The sequence below is a fragment of the Oryctolagus cuniculus genome, chromosome 9, assembly GCF_964237555.1.
Source record: "Oryctolagus cuniculus chromosome 9, mOryCun1.1, whole genome shotgun sequence".
In the NCBI taxonomy this organism is placed as follows: Eukaryota; Metazoa; Chordata; class Mammalia; order Lagomorpha; family Leporidae; genus Oryctolagus; species Oryctolagus cuniculus.
Window position 1 is genome coordinate 84,196,142 of NC_091440.1, and position 6,063 is coordinate 84,202,204.

At 48.3% G+C, this 6,063-nt stretch overlaps 1 long non-coding RNA gene across 2 annotated transcripts; it reads right to left on the reverse strand.

The window, feature by feature from the left end:
• Nucleotides 1-686: 686 nt before the first annotated feature.
• On the reverse strand, nt 687-3,923 carry LOC108178806 (uncharacterized). Of its 2 annotated transcripts, none has more exons than XR_001795543.3 (3): nt 3,800-3,923; nt 3,625-3,704; nt 687-1,936 (listed from the first exon to the last, which is right to left on the reverse strand). It is a non-coding gene; the product is annotated as an uncharacterized lncRNA (long non-coding RNA). The 2 variants fall into 2 exon arrangements; XR_007913733.2 differs by lacking the exon at nt 687-1,936 and adding an exon at nt 2,912-3,183.
• Between the last annotated feature and the right edge of the window lie 2,140 nt (nt 3,924-6,063).

The window sequence follows — 6,063 nt, forward strand, 5'->3', positions numbered from 1 at the left end:
CCACCAGCGCTTTCCTCCTCCCAGAGAAGCAGCTGTTAAACATTTCCTAGCACCTGCTGTGTATAAACAAGATCCGAGAGCAGCCAGCTAACCTGCTGCAGCAAACACAGGGTTTAGCATAAAACTGGGCAGATGCACAGATAAGGTTAATGGTGTTATGTAGCCCTGCATTAATGGAAGGCTGAGAGCAATGCTCAGTGCCTTTCACTGTGTGTCCTTGGATGTAACAGAATGGGCTCTTAGGATTTCTTTTTCTTCCTTTCTCCTTAAAATGGAGGCCTCCAGTTGCAAGGCCTCTGCTTGTCAGATTACCCGTGCCTGGTGGGTACAAGAGGTTCCTCCCAGAGAATTCCCTGATGTGAGAATTCAGGGTGTGGCCTGCAACAGGTGGCACAGATCCCTGCAGCATCAGTCAAGGTAGGTGGGAAGGTTCTAGAAATTCTGGTGACTTTTTTTCACCCTAAATCTATTTAATTTTTTCCCCTAAATTTATTTTGACCTACTTGAAAGGTAGGGCTGGGGTAGGAAGAAAGAGATCTTCCTTCTGCCCGTGACTTCCCAAATGCTCTCAACTCCCCCCCACCCCCACCCCCAACCCCCCAACAGCCAGGGCTGGGCCAGGCTGAAGCCAGGATAAATCCAGGTTCTTATCCCCCACATAGAGGAAAATAATCAGGAGACTCAGAGATGAATAGAAAAGTAGGATTTATTGAAAGGCAAAAAGGTACACACTCTCGTGGCTGTGAGCAATTTCAAGAGGGAGAATTGCCCCGCCCCCATCCAGGCTGGGGCGGTCCTTTTATAGGGTGGGGATGGATCCTTTATAGGATAGGACCTGACTGAAGATGCACAGTTGACAGGATTTGGGGTGGGGCTGCAGCAGCACCAGCGTGGTGGTCTCCAGGAAGGTGGTGCTCCTCTGGGAAGTGAGGCTTAGTTGCAAGAAGAAGAGGTTGAATCAGCACAGGAAGTGATGGGATTTGGGCGCACATGGCTTGGGTGTTGGCAACCCTCGAGCCCCATCCCTTCCTGACTCCCTGCCTTGCCTGCATCACCAGGATGTGTAAGCCGGAACCTGGATCAGCAGCAGCAGAGTAGCCGGGACTCACCGGTACTCTGTACAGGGACGTGGAAGTCCCAAGGGGCAGGCAGCTTTGCCAGCCACTACAACACTCTCCCCCAATTCCACGTTCTTTATCTCAGAGCCAAATTCTTTTATATATTTTTTAAACTTTTTTTTCTTAAGATTTATTTATTTGAAAGGCAGAGCTACACAGAGGCAGAGAGAAAGAGAGAGAGAGAGAGGAGAGAGGTCTTCCATCCACTCGTTCACTCTCCGGATGGCTGCAACATACTCACATCTCAGTGTATACCATCCCTTTGCCTTTCAATAAATCCTACTTTCCTGCTCCAGTCTGTAGTCAACATCTCCTGGTTATATTCCTCCACACGGCAAGACCAGGTCTAGCCAGGGTCTGCCTGAGCCCAGGCAGGGTTCCTGCTCCACACAACATAATCCAGGGCTTCCCAAGGTTCAGGTGTTTACCTTGTGTTCATCAAACTGAACACTGAAGAGCTGTGTCTTACTGGATGGAACTCATACAGCAGGTTTTAAAAAGACAGGTTTAAGGCTAGCCCTGCCTTTAACTTTCTATATAGAGAAGTTCTTCCCCTCTTTGGACGCCAGTTTTCTTGTCTATCAGATGGAAGTAGCACTTATACGCACGCTGTGGGATATCACGGATGCTAATTAAGGCTGTGTGAGTCAAAACCGCTTTGTAGATGGTGAGAAACCCCTGCACGCTCCCCACGGCTGCTGCGCCTCCTTGCATCCAGTTGCTTTTTCGTGCTGGTACAATCTGCAGGCTCTGCCTTGCCTCTCCCCCTGCAGAGCTGTGTTGACCCATTCTTGGAAGGCTCTGGGGACACCACAATGCTGCAGAAAGGGAATCGAAATATAGATTTGCCAGGGAGACTTGGGCCAGCTGGAAGGGAACAGCTGGGGAAAGAGCTATCAATCCAGGTGGGTGCTGGGAGAGCGTTGCTGAGTGCCTGGGAGAGAATCGTGACCAGTACAAGCAGCGTGAGCTTAAAAAAAAAAAAAGAAAAGACATCTTGCCAAACAAACTGGGTCACATTCGTGAGGGAGTTAGTCACTGAGCAGAGCTGCACGCGCACTTCCAGAGCAGAAAGCACAAGGCTTGGAGATCACCGTGACTCAGCTGGAAGCGGCGCAGGCACACAGAGGAGACTCTCCGAGTGGCTCCTACTTTGCATCTTGTGGTATTTTTGGTCTGAACTTGACCTGTACTCCTACCGGCGATCACAAACCATCTTTCCACGGAATCGGGCACAGTGCACAGCACACATCTTCAAACAGGGAAATCTTAGCGAGAAGCCGAGTTAAGCCAAGCAGAGAGAGTGAGAAGGCCATGCTGGAATTCACCCTTGGAATTGAGTGGGAGGTGACAATGGCCTGAGCCCAGCCAAGCTCCTGAGGGATTAGGCCGACGGAGTCCTTTCGATTTAGAAACTGAACAGAGCCAGTCTGCGACGAAATCCTATCAGATGATTGAACAGTATTGAAATCGAATTTTAAATGGTTAGCCTCTAAAATAAAGTTAAAATAGGGAAAGGTTTAACAGGAAGAAATCATCTAAAAGAGAAATCTGATGTGTGAAATTTTGAGTTTGTCCTCATTTTAAATTTTTGGTGCTTTCTGCTATACATTTCTGCCAAGAAATGTGATATGTTGAAAACGAAGAGGAAATGTACTCCATCTAGATGCTGTGACTACACAAGGCTGTTTAAAATGATAGAAGTCAGTCGAGGTTTTCCCAGAGAACAAGCTTACAAAATTAGGCTCTTAAACTATGAAAATCAGGGCGAGAAAAAAAATCTTGAGCAGAGGCAATTTCTAAATTTATTTTAATAAAATTTCCGTTGTCCCACAATGTTTATCTTTGCTCTGGGCATGTGAAATTTCTTCTGCTCCTCAGAGCTGTGCCTACTAGAACAAAGCAGAGGGCTGGGAAGAGAGCGGATAGAGAGTGGAGGCACCGTGAGAAGCCAGGGGCGTCTTCCTGTGAGCTCTGAACCCGGGAGGGGGCACCGTGAAAAGCTGACACATGCACGCGCTGTGCGTCCGGATGCGATGCCAGCACCCAGGATGCTGAATGAAGTCTGCAACATAGGAGACTTCTCCACTCAGGTCTTCATCTTGCTGCAAATTTTGGGCCACAGACCTGAGGACTCCCCCGCCCCACCGCAACTCCACCCATCTGTCATCCTCTCCCACCTCCACACTCAGCGGCTACACTCAGTGCCTCTCTGTTAATGAGCTCAGGAAACCTGAGGCCGGACTTCTGCAGCCTGCTTTGCCTAGGTCTTTGGGAAGCACTGAAGATACAACCTCTCCACCAAGTGTCTCGAAGGCTGTGAGTTCTGAGCAGATTCCTCCTCTATCTCCCCTGCCTTCAGGGTGGCAGACTTGAGTTTGGTGTGCTCTCCATCATTTATTGGCCAACTAGGTAACCTCTGAGCACTGACACCCTGGTAGTGCAGGGGAGCACGCCATGAACAGGTAGTCAACACCTAGGAGCTACAGTTATGTCACCTACTTACCGTTTTTGCTGGTCATTTGATTGGAGACCTTGATGGCAAGTTGGCCCGATCAGCAGACAACAGGACATGATACACATGATCTAAGAAGAGCAACCCACAATCCTCACAGGCTTGTTTCTGTCCCAACCCAACTTTCCAAGTGCAGAACTGGGGACATGTGGCTTGACAGCACTACCTGTGAGACAGATGGAGAAGTCTGGTTCCCAGTGATCTGTCAGGACTGGGGCAGGGTCGGGTAATTTGGCTTTGAGCTCTTCTGTTACAAGCAACCGAAATGGACTCTCCCTTAATCCAAAAGGAATTTTCTAGAAAGGGGTGGAATACTTGTTGAATGCTGAAGAGCCAAGCCTCAGGAAGAAGACCCGCCTTCCCCACGAATGTAGCCAATGGGGTTTCTCTGCTCCTCTGATTTCTGTTACATCATTCCCCCAAAGGCTGGAACTCCAGGAGCCAGAGTCCAGAGGGCTTCAGCTGGCCCTGAGGGAGGGGCCAGGGAGACCCCGGACTCTTGAGAATAAGACTGCTTTCCTTATGGGTAACTAATGTGCTTTTACTCAGGAAGTAGAAAGGCAAGCTTGACAGGCAAAGCCAGGGGTCTCTGGCATGTTGATTTCAGAAAGGAGCACAGCAAAAAGCAGAACCCACCCCCCGCCCCCAGCCTCGCTCCAGCTGCATTGTGGGAGGAGGGAGGTTCTGAGAGTGATTGACAGGGTGACGGACTGCACAACACAACACACACGAAATGGCTAAAAGAACTGAGGGATGGAACCCAAAGGAGAGAGACTGAGCTGGCATCTAGTGGCTGTCCTCAGGGTAGGGTCTGGTGTGCAGAAGGGAAGAAATTTGGTAGTCAGTGGCTCTACCAGGAAGAGCTAGAATCCCTCAACAGACGTTAAAGGAATGGTGTCAGCCCATTTTATGGAAGAAAGCTCTTTCCCAGAAATGAACTGATTTAAGAGGGAGGGAACTTCCCGTCCCTGGGCAACCCCGGATGTTCCATTACCTATGGCAATAGGCACAACTCCTCATGATGCATTACGACACACTGCGTGCCATGGCCCTGCTGTGTGACGGCTGACTTCATGGCTGGTGATGCGAAACAGCACCCTCGCTTTGGCCATATCCACCCAAGAGCACTGATCTCCCCTTAGAGTTACCATAGGGGAGCCCTTTACTATACAGCAACTGCTTCACCCAAGCGCCTCCTGTGTGATGGGCTGACCTGCATCCTTAGGTATCAGTGTGAATCGAACCAACACCTCGCTCCATCACTGAACAATATCCAACACATGTATGTCCAGTCTCTGGAACCATACCTATGATTAGAAAACTAGATCGTACATATGCATATTTCAGAACATTGTGTTGGGGGCTGGCATTGCCTGGTGGCTGGGACCACCACATCCCATATCAAAGTGCCACTTCTACTTTCAGCGTCCTGCTAATTGCACACCTGGGAGGCAGCAGGTGGTTGGGGCCCTGTCATTCAAGTGGGAGATCTGGATTAAATCCCGGCTCCCAGGTTCACCATGGTCTAGCCCTATTGTGGGTATCTGGGCAATGAACCAGCTGATGGGCATTCTCTCTCTGCCTCTCTGCTTCTCAAATAAAAAAAATGTAAAAACTGTACTAGAAACTCATTGTGTTGTATGCAACAAACAGCTATAATTTTTACTTGTAAATTAAAATAATTAGATATACACATAAGTTGTAAAAAAAGAAACCTAGAGTGTCTGAGTGGGAGGGGCTTTGTGATCAGTGAATTTACAATATTTGAATGTACCCAAAGGCATTCCCGACAAGTTGATTTGTAACCTGGTCCTAGTCGAAAGGCCAAGAAATGATGTCAGAGTGTGGTCTTGATTCCTTTGTAGCACTCACAATCTCCTAAAGTAGTCCACACCACCACTTGGGCAATTTTGGTGAAAAACATCTTACTAAAGGGTCGATCTACTTGCCACGTGGGCATGTCTATCACAATTAAAAACGCACACACCCTCTGACCAGCAGTTCTACCTCCAACAATTTATACTGCAGATGTGGTCCTCATGGGCTCAAAGATAGGTGTGTACACATAGACCCTACAGCTAAGGGCTGGAAGTAATTTAAATGTATAACCAGGGGACTGATGGTATGTGTCCTGTGGAATACCAGGCAGCTGTTAAAAAAAAAAAAATTGAACCTTTCTCATTCACTTGTTCAATTCAGTGGAGTATGTGAGAAAAAACGTGCTCAATGGTACAGACAGAAAAATTCCAATCACGTCATAGAAAAGAAGGGTATAAATGAATACACAAGTGTGTTTAGTTAGGTCTGAGCTCGAAAGACATGGCTGCTCTGGGTGAAGGCAACCCTGAGGAGTGGTGATCAGGGGTGGAGAATACCCCTGAGTATGAGGGTATGGAAAAATAGAATTGAAAGATGAGTTTGGTTTGGTGC